A 22,342-nucleotide genomic window follows, 5' to 3' on the forward strand; every position below is an offset into this window, starting at 1 on the left:
TTGTCCTATTTTATATGTTCATCTCTTTATGCTTCATTTTGATACTTTCCTAGTTTGGAAAACTGGTCTTGTTTATTTCTTATGATAGGGCATGAAAAGGAGCAAAATGGGAGTTCGGAAATAAATGCCGGAGTTCTTCCTAGATGTCATGGTTGTGGCCAATTTGGAGGGGTCGTGACCCATTTCCTTGAAGTTTCAAATCCTGTGTTAACCAGCATGGGCCATGTCCAATTTCTAGGAGTTCCCTAGTGCCCACCATGGCTGGCCATGCCAGTCAGCACAGGTCATGTCGCCATCCGATAGATTCACAGCGCGTAACATGGGTGGTCGTGTCAGCCGCCACGAGACCGTGTCAAACACCTGCAAATCACCTATAAAAGGATAATTTCATATCTAACTAGGGGGATCTCGATTGACAACCGCCTAGGGGCACCAAGAAGATTTCAAAGGATGATCACAAGGAGATTCAACGCCTTTACGCTCAAAATTTGGATTGGGGAGCATCTGGAGGTGATCTCACTCATCAAGACAGCTTTATTCCTCTTTTTATAAATTTGATCTTGCTTATAACTTTGTGAATGATGATCTCTATTTGTAATTCTAATTCTATGGAGTAAACTCTTAATTCTAGGATTAGGGATTAGCCCTATGATATGTAGACTCATTTTTATTGAATCTATTAAGTTTGATTATTTCTTATCCAATGATATGTGCATTTGTGGTCTGGATCTACTATATACATATGATCTTGATGTCAAAAGCATGAGATTCATATCCCATGAGGATTTAGGGATGAATCGAAAGGAGAACTTAATCATCTGACCCATAGAAACCTGAGACGTAGAGAGTCTACTATGAAAGTAGATCCGTATGTCACGAGAAGCAATAGGTTGTCATAGTCGCCACACAATAGGAGAAGACAACTCAAGGGTTGTTGGATCACGTAACAAGAGTCTCCTTAAGAAAGCAATCCCTCGGCTCTGTCACTCTGAGAGTAAATGATGAATTGGAACGAATACGTCAGTGTAGTTCTAAAAGTTTACATTTGATACTCTACGTTATTCTACCTACATAAACAATTATTGAGGATAGAAAACCAAATATAGATTAGGTGTTTATAATCATTGTGGTGAAATTGAAATCCTAAAATTATTTTTCCTATAGAATTCTCTCGAATCACTCTCCTTCACTTCTCTCTCTACTCGTTCAAATCTCTTCCCTCACCATATTCTCTACTTTTCCTTCTAATGTCTCTAGTGATTAGTCTAGACAATCGTATTTGTTTAGTAAACTAGTACTTAGCCATCAATTCTCATGGGATCAATATCTTTTATTACTTGATGATATTCTATGCACTTGTGGTTTGACCATATCACAGGTCTACCTGAGGGGAGGAGTTCAGTGTAAAGGTCTAAATTAGTGCGGTTAGATAGACTGATTTATGCATGACAAGACAGATCGATATGTCAAAAATTCATCATCTGATGGGCCGAGGTAGGTCGACCGACCAACTTAGTAGACTGAAAAATCTCCAACCTAAGGTGGATTGTGTGTTAAATGGGTTAACCCATGAGACCATAAAAAAATATATAAAAAATTAAAATTTTATGTTTGAATTGCGGATTAGACGGACTCACGACCCCGTTGAGTTTTCCACTTTAATTTTAAGTTTTGGATTTTTTTTTTCTCAATCCATAGGTCAACCTAAGTCCGCCATGGGTCAGCCCACCTAGGCCCGCATTCCGCCTAGGTCAGTCCACTTGAATCCATATTTAATAAAATGTCAATGCAACTTACTTAAATTGTTTGAAAAGACAAGTTAATCCGACGACCCAATTGAAATTCATGACTCTAATATGAATCCACCAAACTCGCTTCTCAACAATCTAGGGTGCCCAACCCATTTTGGCTTCCGTTGTAAACCAAAATAATTTGACGGCTAAAAGAGCTCAAATTCATCATACATGGGTACCGTTGCATTTTTATAATTACTAGTCTTTTAAAATTTTTTATGCTTGAATTCAGATTCTTTATCTATATGCTTGTCTAATGATTCCAGCTTAAGAAAAAGAACATGAATTGCTAGAGGAAACTACCAAAATAATTTGACGACCAAAAAGAGACTTGGATTTATGCCACATAGACATCATTGCATTCATATTGATATCCTAAAATTGTCTATGATGTATCTTTTTTGTGGGCCATCAAATTGTTTTGGTAGTTTGCTTTTGAACACACACAAAGGAAGAGTACAAGCAATTTCAGGAGTTGGAATATGTGCATTGTAAATATGTTCATGAAGTTGACAAGGACTTTAAATATACACATTAAGTTTGGGGAGCTTATTGATCTAATAGAATCAAATTGTATTTTTCTCAACAATTTGACGGCTTGGAACGAGTAGTGGAGTTTTAGAGGACTTTAGGTCGTGAAGTATTGAGTTGAGATTGTGTGCTCAATTCTTGGATGAGTGGAGTTTTTGGAGATTCGAAAATTTTATAGCATGAAACTTTGAGTAGTGAACTCAAAGGATTGAATAATATGGAAAAAACTCAAGGAGTTTGGTATATTCAATTGGTCGACAACTTAGAAGTATATGAATTTACAAGCATAGATAATCAATGACAAAGAGCAAACTTTTCGAGCTTGGTGCATTTAATGACTTGACAATATTAAGGTGGTATTTGGTTCTTTTCTAAAAATCAAAATGAGAATAGGAATCGTATTATAGAATGAAAATGAGTATGAACATGGATAGTACTCTTAAAAATAATGTTTAGTTAGTTGAATATTTTATATAGGAATAAACTAAAATTTTCTTTTATACCCTTAGAGAAAAATAAGAAAAAAATTAGATATGAGAGAAAGTTGAATATGAGAGAAAAATATTATAAGAGAGAAAATATGATGAGAGAGAAAATGTGATGGGAAAGAATGAAGAAAGGGAAAGTGTCATGAGAAAAAATAAAGAAAGAGAGTGTGATGGGAGAGCATAATGAGAGAGGATGAGGAGAGAGAAAATATGATGAAAAAAAAAGTGTGATGGGAGAGAATAAAGAGAGAGAAAGTTAGATAGAAGAGAGAGAAAGTGTGATAAGAGAAAATGAGGAGACAGAGAGAGTGATGAGAGAGATTGAGGAGAGAAAAAATATGATGAAAGAAAAAGCGTGATAAGATAGAAAGTGTGATGAGGAAAAATGAGGAAAAAGAGTGTGATGGGAGAGAAAGCATGTTGGCAAAAAGGCGAATACGCCCATCCCCGCCAACCCGTCCCAATGTCAACACAGAGGAGGTAAATCACGGGCGCTTACTAGCCTTTGAAATAGTGACTAGCACATAAGGGAGACATTTACCTCGGCTTTGCCGAAATTCGAACCTCATGGTGACAACACCTCATGCGCTAGCCACTACACCCTAGACCCATCCGAGGGGACATGATGGGAGAGAAAGTATGATAAGAGAGGATGAGAAGAGAGAAAGTGTGATGAGAGAGAATGAAGAGCAAGAAAGTGTGATGAGAGAAAATGAGAAGAGAGAGTGCGTAATGGGAGAGATTGAGGAGAGAAAAAGTATAATAAGAGAGAAAGTGTGATTAGAGAAAAAAATATGATGAGAAAAAAATTAGGAAAGTGAGTGTGATGAGAGACAGCATGGTGGCAAAAGGTGATTACGCTCACCCCCAACGCCCCTGCCAACCCGTCTCAGGGCCAACACGGAGGAGGTAAATCACGGGTAGCCACTAACCTTTGTAATAGTGACTAGCGCATGGATGATGGGAGAGAAAGCATTGTGGCAAAAAGGCGAATACGCTCGCCCCCAGCGCCCCCGCTAACCCGTCCCAGGGCCAACACGGAGGAGGAGAGGATGGGGAGAGAGAAAGTCTGATGAGAGAGAAAGTGTAATGGGAGAGAATAAAGAGAACAAATATATGATAAGAGAAAATGAGGAGAGAGAATGTATGGTGGGAGAAATTGAGAAGGGAACAAGTATAATGATAGAGAAAGTGTGATGATAAAATAGGAAGACAAAAAGTATAATAAGAGAGAACAATGAGAGAGAAAGTGATATGAAAGAAAGATTAAACAATATACATTAAGGGTATTTTCGTTCAAAACTTAACTTCATTCCCATTCACATCAAAACTCCACATCAAAACTCAAGAGAGGAGGTGGATTTTATCAATACCCAAATTTTTTTATTTTATTCTAAAATTTAATTTTATTTACATCAATCAAATATAAGGTTTGAAAATAAATCTATTCTCTCATTTCCAAACTCCTAAATCAACGCTATCTAAATATGATGGCAGAGTTGATGACATAAAGCAAGCTCGGAAGCAAAGTGTATTTGTTGACTTGACGGCCTAAATCGAGGGGGTTGAAAACATAGAGGCCGAGAGTTTTGGGAGATTAAAAATGTGAAAGTAATTTTTAAGTTCTTAATTTTGAGCAACATCATTGTATTGTGTGATAGCTGGGTAATGATAGTTCAACGCTCACCTTAAAATTTGCAATCACCCTCAATATAATTGTCACCTCAATCATCAAGAAGCCTCAACCTAAATTTACAATCAACCATATCTGCGTATGAATCCACCAATGAGTTGAGTAGCTAAGCTACGGTGAACAACAATTTTCTTACCAAACACACCTTATAACAATATAGAACTAGTAAAACTACGACAAAAATTCCTTTGTCTGTCTCTTTGAAATTGACAAGTATACTCTTGTGTGAGTTCGATACTCCTATGAAAAATAAGAGTATAAACTAATCTGCCAGCATACGAATGAGCACTAAAACTCTAGCAGTGAGCACACGAAAAGGCCGACCAAGATCCAGAACCAACACAAAGATGAACAGAAAAGAATTCTAACAACGTTGCAGCTCCTCCAGCAAAAGCCAGGCAATTCAGATGTTCCGACCATGTACTCTGGATTCTTTGTGCACTCTCCAAGGGCAGCCCACCTCCCACAATTGTCGTTCTCGTCAGTGCAGTTTCCTTGGCTAGTGATGATTTTGTCAAAGGAAGCCACATGAATCCATTTCGTAGCTGACCATTTCTCACCTTCTATCACGGGACATCCTGCATGAAGGCTAAGTGGATCTGTAGTAGCATCTGGATGAAGGCTGAAGAACAGAAGAGCATCCCCTCTCTATAACTAAAAAGGCCAATCAGATAATCACCAATTATCAACAGCCAACAATTAAATGGAATCATAGTTCTCATTAAATCTTCATCGCAGGGAAGAATGAAGTATATATAAATGGTTTCACTATATCCTGAGCCATCACCTGCAACCCCTTGCCGTGCACACTTTGATAAGTCGTCATCTTTGGCATGCCCTCCGCGATTCAACAGCTCCTAGAGCAAATAAAGTTGGAACAAGCAAAGCTCAAGCAGTAAACCAGTCAAACAGACAAGGAATCTAAGGATCGAGAAGCTTGGATTCACCATTTTTCTAGGCTCATATAAGCAGAAATAGGCACGTCTTGCCACAATCTATAAGTCTAATGTAAAGAAAGTAGCGAGATTCGAAAATCTTTCGATCTTTGATTGGAACAATCTTGTTTTAGTATTGTGCTGATGTTTTGATGGATTGTTCAGGTAATAAATTGGAGGTTGAAGAAGGAAAAGATGAAACATAAAAAGGAAACATTCTATATGTGAAGCCGGACGAAACAGTTGAAACATATCATTACAGTAAATTACCAAATTCGATGCCGCTCAAGTATAGATAATGTCTCTTTCCTCCCCTTCTAATCAATCATCAGCACCACGCATTAGACAGTCAGCATGAAAACAAAATTCAATCAAAGATGGAAACTATAGTATAATTCAAAATTTTGTAACTTAGCATCGAGTAATTTATCAGAAAAATATATTTTAACAATTTCACTTAATACAGTATGAAATTTCAAACCATGGAAATAAATAAAATATATCAAAGAGGAAAGTAGCTAGAAAACTAACCTCAGCAGAAGGAAACATAGTTTTGTTGAATATAATTATCTCTATTAGGTGTGCTTATTTGTAAGTTGCATGTGAATATGATACAAACCCTTTAAAGTGATCTAACTTATGTCTAGTGAGTTTCGGGTAATTGGATGTGGATCTCATATGTGTAGAATCTATAGTCCAACATCTATTATTATCGATGAGCTGATAATAGATGTGCACTATATAATGGGTTGACCCCCAGAGGATTATAGTAATCTTGAGACGTCTCTTTGTTCCCCATTGACGAAGAGAATTCAGCGCCGTCAACCCTAACTCCTCTGGAAGACCAACCTTTTCCTTCCGTTGTTTCTTCTTCCACAAGATCTTTTTGACGACACTAAAGGACAAAGATATGACTCTTCAATCAGGTTCTTTGTCGTTATGTTTATGTATTATTTACTTTCTTATGTCATGTTATCGATGAAATAAAAATTCATGCTCATATGTTCTTGTTTTTCCTATACGAATTCTTATTTTGATTATATAGAATTCATGTGGCTTAGGTTTTTACGAGAAATCATCAATTGGTATCAGAGATAAGTTTCTATTTCGCCGTTTTCATTGACAATAAAGTTTAAAATTTTCATCGATTTATTGTTTGAATGCTAGATTAAATTTTCCTAGTATAATACAATTATTTGACCGTAGAAATCTTTTGTATAGAAAATCTAGGAAAGGCTTGATCTTCCATGTAGCAATGGTTTAATGGATTGGTTTGATCGACCAATCAATTATCAAGCCTAAAACATCGAATAAAATCAATAGAAATTGATTAAAAAATTTTCTTAAATAATTTTCTTAAATAATTTCTCACCTTAAATTGATAATTATTAATTGATTAGATTTATTTTTAATCAATTGAAATTATTTTTTCCCGATTAACTTTCTGTTTGTGTTAATCGTTTAATGTTTCACGATGAAATAATAACGGTTTCAATGTGAAACAGCCTTTCATATTAAAAAAAAAATTGTTTCGACATTTTGTTTTCACGTTGAAACCGTATAAGAATAATATATATATATATATATATATATATATATATATATATATATATATATATATATTTTAATACACTGATTAAGGGATTAAATGGTATTAAATAATACTATTTAATTATAGAACTTAAAGAAATTTGAGTTCTATATATAAAATCATGTAGTCGCATATACACTACAAGAAAACTGATATTTAGCGACGAACTATTTCGTCGCTAATATATTATATTTCGTCTCTAACAATTATTTGCGACGATATAATTTCGTCGCCAGAATCGTCGTTATAAGCTTGTCGTAAACAATTATTAGCGACGATTTTATACGGTTTCGTCGCCAACATATTAACGACATAATTAACTTGTCGCTAAGTCATTTAAATCGACGCTAAACCTTTAGCGACGAATTAAATTTATTCGCCGCTAAGAAATTTGTTTGCAACGAATCCAACTTTTGTCGTTGCAAACACGTTAGCGATGATCTCCCGAATGTCGTCGCTAAGGCCAACATATATCGTCGCTAACGTGTTTTATTTGGCCGCAAACGGGCACAAACGGTATCGATGATGTTAGCGACGAATTAGATTAATTTCGCAGCTAACATTTTAGCGACGATTTAAATCGTCGCTAACCAAGTTTCCTTTCGCCACAAACCGCTAAAATGTTAGCGGCGAAATATTTCGCCGCTAATCCCATTAAAATTCACCGCAAACAATGATAAGGTTTGAGTTGTTAGCGACGATATTGATGTTTTTTTGCCGCTAAAATGTTAGCGGCGAAATATTTCGTCGCTAACCCCATTCAAATTCGCTGCAAACAGTTACAAAAGCAAGTTCGAGTTATTAGCGGCGAAAATATCAAATTCGCCGCTAATGGTAATATTGGCGGCGAATTTGCAATTTTCGCCGCTAACATATTAGCTGCGAATTTTTAATTCGTTATTTCGCCGCTAATAATACAAATTAGCGGCGAAATTATATAAATTCGCCGCTAATAATAAGCTTTTGCGGCGAAATATCGGATTCGTCGCTAATCCGTATTTATTCACACCGCTAATATTAAAATTTTAGCGGCGAGTTTGATAATTTCGTCGTAAATATAATGACCTTGGGAAAAAAATATTTTTTAATATTATTATTTGCGACGAAATTGATTTCCGTCGCTAATAGTCTATTTTTGCTACAAATAGTTATTTCGTCGCTAATATTTCGTCGCTATTTTACTGTTTTCTTGTAGTGATAGTAGGCTTTTAGATCTATTGGGATAATTTATTGAATCATACCAATCATTATCATAAGGTATCAATCGATTAATAAGCCTAATGTTATGTTGTTAAAGTTGATTAAATAATTTCTGTTCGAATTAAATTTCTAGAATTTTCTTGAGTGTATCTACACAACGTACTACTAAGTTGAACTAATGTGTCGGCCCAAAGGAAGATACCTTAGGTAGGTTTAGTGCATTTTGTATTGGTAGACATATATCTATGCTAAAAGTAATCGGCCCAAAGAAAGGTTACTTTTATGCCAGATATATGCATCGGGTAGCTTACAACTGTAGAACAAAATATTATTTTGTTTAAATCATGCACAAAATATGTCGACCCAAAGGAAGACATATTATGTGGCCGATTAAGATTGTTGTAAGCTATGAACCAAAATATAACTCATATAAAGTATCATATTATGCGCACAATAGGTCGACCCAAATGAAGACACATTGTGTGGCCAATTAAAGTTTGAGTTATATTAGAGAGTATCACTAACAAATAATGTGTCGGCCCAAAAGAAGACACATTATGCTATACTTAGTATCTCATAATGAGCCCATTTATATGTATTTAAAATTTTATTTTATTTGCAGAATTTTTTTATTACTTATATGTTCTTGGTTTTAGTTAAATTGTGATCTTAAATAATTTTCTCTCTTTAATTTCAGTGCAATCTGTAACTGCCAGCATTAATAACATCCTAACACTAACTGGTTCAAATTTTGCTGAATGGAAATAATACCTAACTATAGTCTTAGGCTGCATGGACTTAGACTATGCATTAAGGAATGATCGCCCCGTACCTCTGACCAGTGCTAGCATTATAGAGCAGAGGGCTGAATTTCAACTGGGGGAGAAATCAATCGCATGTGTCTGAGTATCATGAAGCTTTCCATATCGGCACCAATAAAGGGCTTAATAATGGAGGGAGAAGATGCTAAGAGTTTCCTGGACCAATTAGCAGACCGATTCACCTCAAATGAAAAGGTCGAGACTACCACACTTCTTACGAAGTTGGTAACCATGCGGTATAATGGTAAAGGAAATATAAGGGTATGTTAGTGCATTTCGTCTTGATGTCTACCTACACGGTTCACTCCTTTTAAGATATCGTATAATACTCAAAAGGAAAAATGGGCATTGAATGAGTTTATTGCCCAATGCGTGCAAGAGGAGGGGAGACTAAAGATTGAGATATCTGAGAGTGCTCACTTAACATCTAGTTCTCAAAGTATGAGCAAGAAACGAAAGAGGATTAATAACAAAGGAAAAAGAAAACAAACTGCAAATTCTGGAGGCAATGTCCATAAGGAGCACAAGAAGCAGAATAAAGAATCTACTTGTTTCTTTTGCAAGAAGAAAGGTCATATGAAGAAAGACTGCCTCAAGTACGCTAACTGGTGTGTAAAGAAAGGTAAACTTCTCAACTTTGTTAGTTCGGAAGTCAATCTAGCTATTGTACCCACTAACACTTGGTGGATATATACTGATGTTACTACTCACATAAGTGTCACTATGTAGGGTTGTCTCAGGAGCCGACTTCCGCTTGATAGTGAAAGATACATCTATACAGGAAATGGAAAAAAGACTAAAGTCGAGTCGATTGGTGTTTTTAGGCTTTGTTTAGGAACCAATATTTTTCTAGATTTACAAAATACATTTATTGCACCATCTTTTCGACGGAATTTAATTTCAATTTATTGTTTGGACAAATCAGGTTATTCTTGTTCATTTAGAAATGGAATTTTTAGTATTTTCTTTAATTCAGTGTTGGTTGGAAATGCTTCCTTGGTTGATAAACTTTATAAATTGAACACCTTTACTCCTACAGTTGACAACGTGATAATACATAGTATAGGTATAAAACGTAAATTGACTAATGAGAATTCTTCCATATTGTGGCATAGGCGTTTAGGACATATATCAAAACAATGCTTAGAAAGGTTAATGTCACATGAAATTCTCATTTCCCTTGACATGTCAGACTTTGATGTCTGCATAGAGTGTCTCAAGGGGAAGACCACTAACAAAAGTAATAAGGGGGCTAGCCATTGTAGTGATGTTCTGGAGCTAATACATACAGATATTTGTGGATCATTCCCTAAGGCATCTTGGAATGGACACATATTTTATTAGCTTCATAGACGACTATTCCAGATTTGGCTATCTGTATCTTATTCATGAGAAATCACAATCTTTGGACATGTTCAAAATTTTCAAAGCCGAAGTTAAACTTCAACTAGGTAAAAAAATAAAAACCATCTGATCTGACCATGGAGGTGAATATTACGATCGATATGATGGATCAGGTGAACAACATCCAGAACCTTTTGCGAATTACCTTGTTGAGTGTGGAATTGTGCCTCAGTATACCATACCTGGTACACCCAGTCAGAATGGTGTAGCTAAGCGTCGCAATCGAACCCTAAAAAACATGGTAAGAAGTATGATGGCTTTCACTTCTCTACCAAAGTCCTTGTAGGGTGAAGCACTCAAGACTGCAGTTTACCTACTCAATAGAGTACCTAGTAAGGCAGTAACTAAAACCTCATTCGAGATGTGTACGGATAAGAAGCCTAGCATTATGCACTTACATGTCTGGGGTTGTCCAGCTGAAGCTAGGCCTTATAAGCCTAAAGAAAAGAAACTAGACTCAAGAACGATTAGCTATAATTTTGTAGGATACTCTGAGAAGTCAAGAGGGTATAAATTTTATGATCTCTCTAATAGATCCTTCTTCGAAATAGGAAATGCTAAGTTCATTGAGGACAGTGGGAGTGATAAAATCAGGGAAATATCTTTTAAGGAATGTGTTGACAATCCTCCTGTGGTTACTACTAATGTGATTAGTAGCAGTATGGTTACCATACCGCACATTATGGGTATCATACATATAGTGAGCATATAAACCAATATATTCCCATGACATCTCCAATGCAATTGGAGGAACCTGCCACTGAAACTGAAGTATTGCCTCCTATTGATGAGCAAGTACCTCAATCACCTCAAACACAAGTGCCTTAAGGCGATCCACAAGGGAACTGAGAAGCACAAATTCTCGTGATTATGTTTATCTCCAAGAGCATGATTTTGACATAGGGTTGGAGAGTGATCCTACATCTTTCCAAGAAGCACAATGCTCTAATCCTAAAAGGTGGATTAACGAAATGCAAGAAGAGTTGAAGTCTATGGAGAACAATGACGTTGGAAACTTGTCGAATTGCCTGAAGGAAAGAAGTCCGTTGGCTGTAAATGGATATTTAAACCCAAGCGGGATTCAAGGGGTAATGTCGAAAAGTATAAGGCTCGTCTTATTGTCAAGGGATTCACTCAGAAAGAAGACATTGATTACAAAGAGACTTTCTCACCTGTGTCGACGAAAGACTCCCTTAGGGTAATCATGGCACTTGTGGCTCATTATGATTTGGAGCTACATCAAATGGACGGAAAGACTGCATTCCTCAATAGAGACATAAAGGAGTCTTTATATATGGTGTAACCAGAGAACTTTGAGTCTAAGGACTCAAAGCACCTAGTATATAGATTAAAGAAGTACATTTATGGTTTAAAGTAGGCGTCCCATCAGTGGTACCGAAAATTTGATCAAGTGGTTACCCCATTTGAATTTAAAGAGAACCCCGTTGATTAGTGCAAATATGTCAAGTTCAGTGGGAGCAAGTTTGTTATACTTGTTTTGTGTGTGGACGATATATTGCTTAAGAGCAATAATAAGGATATGCTACTTCAAACCAAGTCATTTCTATCTGGTAATTTTGAAATGAAAGATCTTGGTGAAGCATCCTTTGTTTTAGGCATACAAATCTATTGTGATCGTTCAAGAAGCATTTTTGGACTTTCACAACAGGCCTATATTGAAAAGATGCTTATAAGGTATGGTATGCAGAACTGTACACCCGGTGACACACCCGTGTCAAGAGGTGACAAGTTCAGCTTGCAGCAGTATCCACGGCTTGAACTTAAAATAAAGGAGATGGAGCAATTCCCATATGCGTCAGTAGTGGGAAGTCTCATGTATGCACAAGTTTGTACTCGACCAGATATAGCATTTATAGTGGGGATGTTAGGTAGATATGTTAGTAACCCAGGATCGTCACACTGGAAAGCGATAAAGAGAGTGATGCGGTATTTACAAAGAACTAAAAGGCACATGCTCACATATCGGAGATCATATCAATTGGAGGTGATTGGATATTCAAACTCTGATTTTGCTAGATGCTTAGATAGAAGGAGATCCACTTCAGGCTATATCTTCATGCTTGCTGGAGGGGATATATCTTGGAACAGACGCTAGTAGCCACTTCTACTATGGAGGCAGAGTTAGTAGCATGCTACGGAGTATCCAATCATGAGATTTGGCTACGGAACATCATCACAGCATTACAGATTGTTGATGGCATTGACAGGTCACTAAGGATCTACTGTGATAATAAAACCGCAGAACTTTATGCCAAGAACAACCGCAGTTCGTTGAAATCCAAGCACATCGACATCAAGTTTCTAGCGGTTAAAGAAAGAGTTCAGAGTTGTCAGATTATGGTAGAGCACATCAGCACAGATTCCATGTTAGCCGATCCACTCACCAAAGGCTTGGTGCCTAAGGTGTTTCATGTGCATATTGTGGATATGAGAGTCCTTCTTATGGAAGAAGAACTCATCTAGTAGGAGTCTGTATTTATCATATTGCTCTATATTTGATAATAAAGACAAACATTTTGTTTTTATCATTGTACGTACTTAAAGTTCAAAACATTAATGGGAATTTACATGTTTGTTTGATATTCTGACTATGATATCATCATTTACTACTGTTGTTTAGCATTTGATGTTTGTAAATATGATAAAGATTCCTTTTGGAATCATAAAGTTGATCATGATTTGTGATTGCAGTTTAGCATAAAGTATTTTGCAAATATGATCTGATCTCTTTTGAGGTCATCTTAGGACCAGTTGGGAATTGACATGTATTGATCACATTTCATGTAATTTCCACTCTACACATCCATATCTTGATCTATGTCATTAATGACATTGGTATTATGATTACTGTTGGGGTTTGTTACGATCATATACAGTAGTTATGATCTCTTTAGCCCTATACCAATGAAGTTAATGGACCAGATTATTTACAGAGGTATTTTGTACTAATAAAGTTTGATATCAACTAAAGTTTTACTTGTATTTCACATACAACTCATATATAGCCCAAGTGGAAGATTATTGGATATAATTATCTCTATTAGGTGGGCTTATTTGTAAGTTGCACACGTGAATACGATCCAAACCCTTTAAAGTGATCTAACTTATGTCTAGTGAGTTTCGGGTAATTGGATGTGGATCTCATATGTGTAGAACTTATAGTCTCGCATCTATTATTATCGATGGGTTGATAATAAATGTGCATTATATAATGGGTTGGTCCCTAGAGGATTAGGGTAATCTTGAAACATCTCTTCGTTCTCCATTGATGAAGAGAATTCGGCGCCGTCAACCCTAACTCCTCCGGAAGACCTACTTTTTTCTTCTGCTATTTCTTCTTCCATAGGATCTTCTTGACGACGCTAAATGACAAAGATATAGCTCTTCAATCAGGTTCTTTGTCATTATGTTTATGTATTATTTACTTTCTTATGCCATGTTCTCAATGAAACGAAGATCCATGCTCATATGTTCTTATTTTTCCTATACACATTATTATTTTGATTATCTAGAATTCATGCGGCTTAGGTTTTTACGTGAACCCATCAAGTTTAACCACCTTTAGTCACATCAGACAAATACATGAGTATAGTAGTTATTCAATGACCACCGCGTGGCAAAGGTGAAATCGCTTATCTCTTTCGCTTTCGCCGCACCCGATCTTAGACCATCATGAGGAAAATAAATCATGACAGCAGAGAGTATTCAATGACCACCACGATCAATATTAACCTCGTCCGAAAAGTAATCAAAATGGGGATCATACTTCTGCCCATGCTCATACCGTAAAATTTGTATATCCTCACCATTTTATGAAATATATAAAAGAACTAATTAGTTAAAAAAAAATTCAAAACACACAAAATAGCTAACTAAAATCAACTTTGTAAACTAGAATCTCATTATTAACAACCCAACAGTAACTGTTAACGTCATTACTTCCTAGGCGATAGAATCTGAAATATTACAGAAAGAATCATAGAAACGACAGATTTTCCATATGACAGAAGACAGTTGATCTATATTCGTTACTTTTTCCTGGAAAAGACTTACCAAATGAGCACCTATTCCTAATTCTCATACTAATAAAAGCATGTGTTATGGTGGAAGAAAACTTATGAAAGTATAAGCTGGTTTATCAAACACAAACTTATTTGGAAGGAGAAAAGAGCAAAGTGAATTAACCAGTTACTGGGTTTTAGAAAATAAGAACTAATAAACATATTAAATAATTATGATCTTCCCACTTATTCCCACTTAGCAGAAGGATTTTAAGGTGGATATCTTATGCACCTTAATCATGCTATTGCAGTATCAGAGTTAAACTAGTGTGAAGCATGCCATCTACAAGAAGATGCTTAACAAAATTACTTAAATATCATATATATGATCACCATGATAGAAATCTACTTTAACTGAAGAAAAGATCAAAGTCTACAATGTTGCCTCTAATAGTATGAAATACAAAATAAAATTCACAGTGATCTCTCGAGACGATCTTGATATCTGTTTGATGTCGGAAGAGCGATCACAAAACAAAATCGAAAAGCTCTTCACAAAATTCACAAACCAAATCCCTCTTCACAACCAATTCACACACACACACACACACTTCTGCTCTGGTCTCATCTTCCTTTTATCACTTGGACATAGTAACAGCAGTGGAGTAAATGGTCTATGTTACCACACGCAATAATAACATAGTAGTAAACCATGTTTATGTTACTTTACACAGCAGTAACGCTACCATCTCCCACTCGTCTAAGTTAAACCACAAAGGTAAATGATCACAAAAATCTTGAAGAATGAAGACCATCAGAGACAGACCATATGATGATCAAGCCACAAAGACCAGAGCAAAAACTATCAGTCACAAAGACCAAAGCAAGAACTTCAATCCATACATTAGGAAAAATAGTTCGTGCGATAGTAAGTACTGAGCAATAATTGCTAAGAAAATTGTTATACCTTACATAAATGCTCAATAGAACAAATCAGAGACATCAATAACTTGTCTTACCCTAGATTAAATTGTTTACATCAATATAAACATCTCTAATCCCTCATAATGACTATTATGTCGAGAGCATCTTCAATCAACATAATTATTCATAATTATATTTTATGTACTGAACTAAAAATGTAACTGGTACCAGTGAATAAATATCATAGATGTAAATCAATCTTAATCTTCCTTTTTAGCTAGAATTTATTTATTCTAATAAGTCGCTTTCCTAATTATGCTCCATAGACCGAATGACTCATAGCCAATAGGAAAATATTAAAGTAGCGGACACTGATCAAAACTTCAAGTAAACAATTAAATAGTCACTTAGGGTAAGATTGAAATTAATTTATAATATCAAGGGTCTCACATAGTAGAAAAACAGGGATTCATTCTCATACTACCCTTCTTATTACCATAGCACATGTGGTATGAATCACATGTTACGATTTTGTTCTCTTTACTAAGAAGAGGGTATATTTCACAAAAATCTAACATCGTACAGATTTCAATCTAGATATACCTAATGTCTAATTCTAAATTCAGCATATGAATTCCAATCTGAAGCTATGTAGATTCAGTAAATGGTGAGTTCATTTACTCCAATCATTACATAAATGATCTCATCTTGGCACAGTTATCAAGGCGACCTTAACTTATGAGTGCGTCTCTATTCACAACTACATAAGTTGCCCCATAAGCAACGGTCTTACCACTATTTATACTTAACAAATAGATATAATTGTCCATATGAATAGACCAATCTCAATCTACCAACATGTTTATCGAGACTTTTTTTAAATGTAACAAAGGCATATACACTGAATAGATCATGACATTTTACAACGTGTTACATTTTACGAAGTCACAAAGATTTCTCATGTCCTTGTAATGACTCTTTAGTCAATGGCTTAGTAAAAGGATCTGCAAACATAGTACATATAAGCATAGTACATGTAGGGATATATTCAAGAATTATCATTTTCTTATCAACAATATCCCTTACAAAATTATACTTAATTTCTATATGCTTGTCTTTGCTGTGATATTTGAGATCTTTGGAAAAAGTTATAACAGCTTGACTATCATAGCACATTGTAACAAGACTCCCACTATCTTCAGCAATCTTCAGATACTTCAGAAATCTTCTTAACTAGACAGACTCTTGCACAACCGCTGCATAAGGCACACAATTTCCATTGTCGATAAGGCTACACAAGCCAAGCTATATAGCTTCTATTGTCGACAAGGCTACACAAGCCAAGCCATACATCTTCTATCGTAGACAAGGCTACATAAGCCTGATTCTTGTTATTCCATGATATGGTGTCACCATTCAGCAAGAAGTTATAACCATATATGAATTTTCTGTCATCAAGGTCTCCTGCCCAATCTGTATTTGTGTAGCCAGTCAGGCTCATATATGATCCTTAGAAATAAAGGCAATAATCCACTATCCCTTTGAGATATTTGAATATCCTCTTCACCACTTTCTAGTGTCTCGATCCTAGATTTGACTGGAAACGACTAACTAAGCCAATAACATAGCTTATATCAGGACGACTATACAATATAGTGTACATTAAACTACCATTTGCACTGACATATGTTTTTTATTCATTTCGGCTATCCCTTCAGGAGTCTTGGAATACATACTTTTGCTCAAAACAGTACCTTTTTCTATAGGTGTATGTTCAATGTTGTAGTATCTTAGTGATATAAGCCTCTTGATACAAACCTAAAAGTTTTTTTGATCATTCTCTAATGATCTTCACTTCTAAGAAGTACTCAGCTTCTACCATATCTATTATGTCAAATTGTGATTAAAGTCACGATTTGACTTCTATCACACACTTTATGTCACTTCTAGCTATTAGCATATCATCAACGTATAATGATAAGATGATAAACTTTCTTTTTTTCTTTTGTAGATAAACACAATAATCCTCATTGATCATTTTGAAACCATGAGACAAAATGACTTCATTAAATTTTATGTTCCATTGTCTAGACACTTGATTTATCCCAAATATAGACTTCTCAAGTCTACATACTCTATTCTCTTGGCCTTTAGCAATGTAACCTTCTGGCTGCGCTATATAGATTTCTTCATCAAGATTACCATTAAGGATAATCATTTTTGCATCAATCTGATATAATTCCATGTCAAAATGCGCTATTATAGCTAGGATGACACGTATTGACACAAACTTCACAATTGGAAAGAATATTTCTTCAAAATCAATATCCTCCACTTGAGTATATCCTTTTGCAACTAAACGAGCTTTGTATTGATTAATCGATCCATCTACTTTCCTCTTTATTTTGAGAATCTACTTATTCCCAATAGCCCTTCGGCCCGGAGGAAGATCAACTAAATCCCAAACTTGATTCTTTCACATTGACTCCATCTCCTCATCCATTGCAATTTTTTATTTTTCTCTTACTAAGCTTCTCAAAGAAATTCCTCAACTGTTCGAGATTCCTCATCGTTAACTGGGAGAATCATCAATGTCTCATTCTCAATGCCAAACCTTCTTTGAGGAATAATCAGATGACTACTTCTTCGTAGGTTAGACTATTGAGAAATTGACCCATTAAGTGGAAAATCACTCTCACTCAATTGACTAGATTCAAACATCTCTTGATTTGTTGATAAAGGAACATTATCCTCCTCTATCACATATAGAGGAATTGTCTTATCAACTTCACCTCATGTTGGGAACTCAATTTCGAGAAAAGTAGCATCTCTTGACTTTATTTCAAAGATGGTTTCATTTTGTCGCACTCCAATGAAGACATAACCCTTATAAGTTTTAGAATATTTTATAAAGATACAATTCTTACCTCTGGATCCTAATTTTCTATTTTTATGAGTCTTATCATGAACGTAGGCAGCTGACCCCAAGGTTTCAGATTACTTAAATCTAGTTTTCTGCCTATCCAACGTTCATATGGGGTAAATAGAACTGATTTTGAAGGCACTTTATTAAGTATATAGGTCGCAACTAATAATTCATCTCCCCAATAAAAGATCAGTAAATTAGCCTGTGCCATTATAGACCTAACAATTTCAAGAAGAGTCATATTTCTTCTTTCAGCAATCCTATTTTGTTGTAGAGTTTTAGGATAGTTAGCTATCTAATAATCCCTTATCATTACACAATGTCTTGAACTGATCAGATAAATATTCACCTCCATGGTCAGTGCGCAAGGTTTTAACCTTACATTCCAATTGATACTCAATTTCATTCAAGTAACAATTGATGCTGATGAGGCGATAAAGGGAGGACCCACCTATCATGGGTCAGTTAATACAGTGTCAATCAAAGTCAAGGCGGTCAAACACTGGAATCTTTAGCTATCTGGTCATCCCGATCAACCAATACATTGGGTCGAGCGGATCACCCATCCAGTCAGGTGAATGAACAAAACCCGTAGCTAGTCATTGTGGTCAGCAGGAAAGTGAGCCACTCGGACTGCTCGATGCAAGGAATGACGTCACAGGAAGGGATGAGAAAACAAAAGAGAACTCTATCTATCATTAAATATGAAGAAGCCAAGACAAAGAAGAACACTCCATCAATCATTTTTACATGGAAGTTAAGACAAAGAAGTCTTCCTCTGGCAATGAATGTCATTAAATAAGGGCAGATGAACAATCACTAGGAAAAGTATAAAAGGGAACGCCAGGTATGAGAAAAGGTAAGATTTTCTATTTTCTTGATTACTTCATTCTCTTCCTGATTCTGACATGAGCGCCGGAGGACCAACGCCAGGGACCCCTTCCCTGGTTTTAGTTTTTCTTGCAGAATTGAAGTCTTCAACTCGTCAGCCGTCATCCCATTCCCAGCTTTCCAGCTTCCTTTATTCTAGCAGGATCAATTTGGCGTCGTCTGTGGGAACGTTGCCTGTACCCGAAGAAGAAAATGGAAGACATTAGACGACTCACAATAGTGACACTGACACAAGAAGAACTTGATGCACTCATACAAGCTTGAGCGACGAAAATGCTGGAGCAATAGCAACAGGTGTTGGCCGATCGACCAATGCATGAGCTTGCTTCCTCTGTAGTAGGTCGGCAGATTGAAAAAGAAAGAGAAGATCGAGTGGATCAAGTTTCTGCTCAGGAGCCAAATAGGAGATTGATCGACTCCTATGGGGACGCTCATAATGCGCCAATCCCCTTTAACCGTGCACTATCATGGGCTCCCCCAATAGAAAGAGGGCGAGCGGATAGAGACCAAGGATCTTCCTCAAATGAGACTCCCGTTCGGGATGCATAAAAAGGAAAAGCGCCTAGGGAAGATGACTCACCCGAACGGGTCAATCAACAATTTTCGGAGGGGATCCTAAATGACCCTATACCAAAGCATTATACCCAATTAATAATCAGAGAGTATAATGGAACAACCGATCCAAACGACCATTTAGCCAAATTTGACAACACAGCCACCCTTCACCAGTACACGGATGGAGTAAAATGCTGAGTCTTCCTTACTACTCTGTCTAGATCGACGCAACGAAGGTTCAAACGTGTTGGTTGCTACTTGGAAAGCCTAGAGGTTCCACTGTACAAAAATTTTGTACAAAGGTCTGAACCTTTTCCTAGCTACCATGTGTTCTTTTAAATTAAATTTTGGATCGCCTGCGGAACTTAACACGTTTGATCCAAAACTTAATCTATTTGTTCTTTTAGGTTTTGACTTGGATCTCCTGCGGAACTTAACACGTTCGACCCAAATCACCTTAAGTTATTAATTCCATTAAATATTAATTTCCATAATCGGTTCCCAGTACTGACGTGGCGAGGCACATGACCTTCTTGGATATGGGAGCAACCACCACCGACTAGACAAAACCTTTTATAGAAATCTAATATTTAATTTCCTAAAATAACTTTAGGTTAACCGAAAAGAACAATCAAATCACAAGGAAAAAAAAAAAAAAAAACACAACTTCGAAAAACATATTCGAAATACTAGAACGTAAGCCTCTTGTATTTGGTATTATTTCCATAAATAACTAGTATGATGCGGAAAGGAAAAATTACTAGTTATACCTTCTAGAAAGACCTCTTGATCTTCTACCGTATTCCTCTTCTAACCTCGGACGTTGTGTGGGCAACGATCTTCCGAGATGAGAAACAACCAACCACCTTCTTCTCCTCCTAGCTAGGTTCGGCCAACAATAAGGAAGCTTCACCAAGGAAGAAAATCAAAACACCAACCAAGCTCCAAGAGATGCTAGCTTTCTCTCCTTCTTCTTCTTCTTCTCCAAGTAGTATCCGGCCACCACGAGAGCTCCAAGGGGAGAAAGAGGTTCGGCCACCACAAGAGGAAGAGAGGGAGAGGATGATGATGGCCGGCCACACCAAGGAACGAAAGAGGGAGAGAAATATTTAAGGTTCACCTCATGAAGGCACCCCTACCCCTTCTTTTATATTCCTTGGCCTAGGCAAATTAGGAAATTTAATTACAATAAAATTTCCTTAATTTCCTTGACATGATTTAATTGAGAAAAATAAAATAAAATTTCCCAAATTAAACTATATTGGTCGGCCACCACATGGAGAAATAAATTAGACAAGTTTTAATCAACAAATTAAAACTTCCTAATTTGTTTCCGGAAATTTTAAAATTAAAAATTTCTCTTCAAAAATCTCTTCATGGTTGATAAAAAAAATTTCCATAATTTTAATTTTACAACATGTGAATAATTTTTAAAGAGAAAATAAAATATCTCACTAATCTACAAATAAGGAAAGAGATCTAATCTCTTTCTTTAATCTTTTGTAGATCTTTTACAAGAGAGATATTTTAATTTTAATTCTCTTTAATAAATTATATCTTCCACATAATAAAAATTAAAATTAAAATTCTTTTTAATTTAATATGGTCGGCCCCTCTAGCTTGGGTTCAAGCTAGGGCCGACCACCCCAATTCATGCTTAGGCCGGCCCTAGCTTGGTTCCCAAGCTAGCTTGGTCGGCCCCCTTTAGGTGGGTATAGAAGGTGGGTATAGGTGGGTATAGTACTCTATAAATAAGAGGCTACGATAGGGACCGAGAGGAGGAATTGGTTTTGGACTCCCGATAAAATTAAGCATCCCGTGTTCGCCCCGAACACACAACTTAATTTTATCAATAATAATTCATTCCACTAGAGAACTATTATTGAAATACCGCACCAATCCCAAATTACATTTTTGGGCTCCTTCTTATTATGAGTGTGTTAGTCTCCCTGTGTTTAAGATATCGAATGTCCACTAATTAAGTGAGTTACTGACAACTCATTTAATTAATATCTTAGTCCAAGAGTTGTACCACTCAACCTTATCATCATGTCGGACTAAGTCCACCTACATGGTTTAACATAACAATCCTTATGAGCTCCTCTTGTGGACATTATCAACCTAGTATCTCTAGGACACAATTTCCTTCTATAATCAACAACACACACTATAAGTGATACCATTTCCCAATTTATCGGGCTTATTGATTCATCGAACTAAATCTCACCCATTGATAAATTAAAGAAATAAACATCAAATATATGTGCTTATTATTATATTAGGATTAAGAGCACACACTTCCATAATAACTGAGGTCTTTGTTCCTTTATAAAGTCAGTATAAAAGAAACGACCTCATATGGTCCTACTCAATACACTTTAAGTGTACTAGTGTAATTATACAGTCAAGATAAACTGATACCTAATTACACTATGACCTTCTAATGATTTGTTCCTTTCCATTTTGGTCGTGAGCTACTGTTTATAATTTATAAGGTACTGATAACATTATCTTCTGCACATGCTATGTTATCTACAATATAAATTAATTGAACAACTACAAACAAAT

The 22,342-nt window shown here is 36.0% G+C and overlaps 1 pseudogene; it reads right to left on the reverse strand.

Annotated features, from left to right (window-relative positions):
• Positions 1-4,793: 4,793 nt before the first annotated feature.
• LOC122014032 lies at positions 4,794-19,324 on the reverse strand (annotated as a pseudogene).
• Between the last annotated feature and the right edge of the window lie 3,018 nt (positions 19,325-22,342).

Source organism: Zingiber officinale, chromosome 8B (genome assembly GCF_018446385.1).
Source record: "Zingiber officinale cultivar Zhangliang chromosome 8B, Zo_v1.1, whole genome shotgun sequence".
NCBI lineage: Eukaryota > Viridiplantae > Streptophyta > Magnoliopsida > Zingiberales > Zingiberaceae > Zingiber > Zingiber officinale.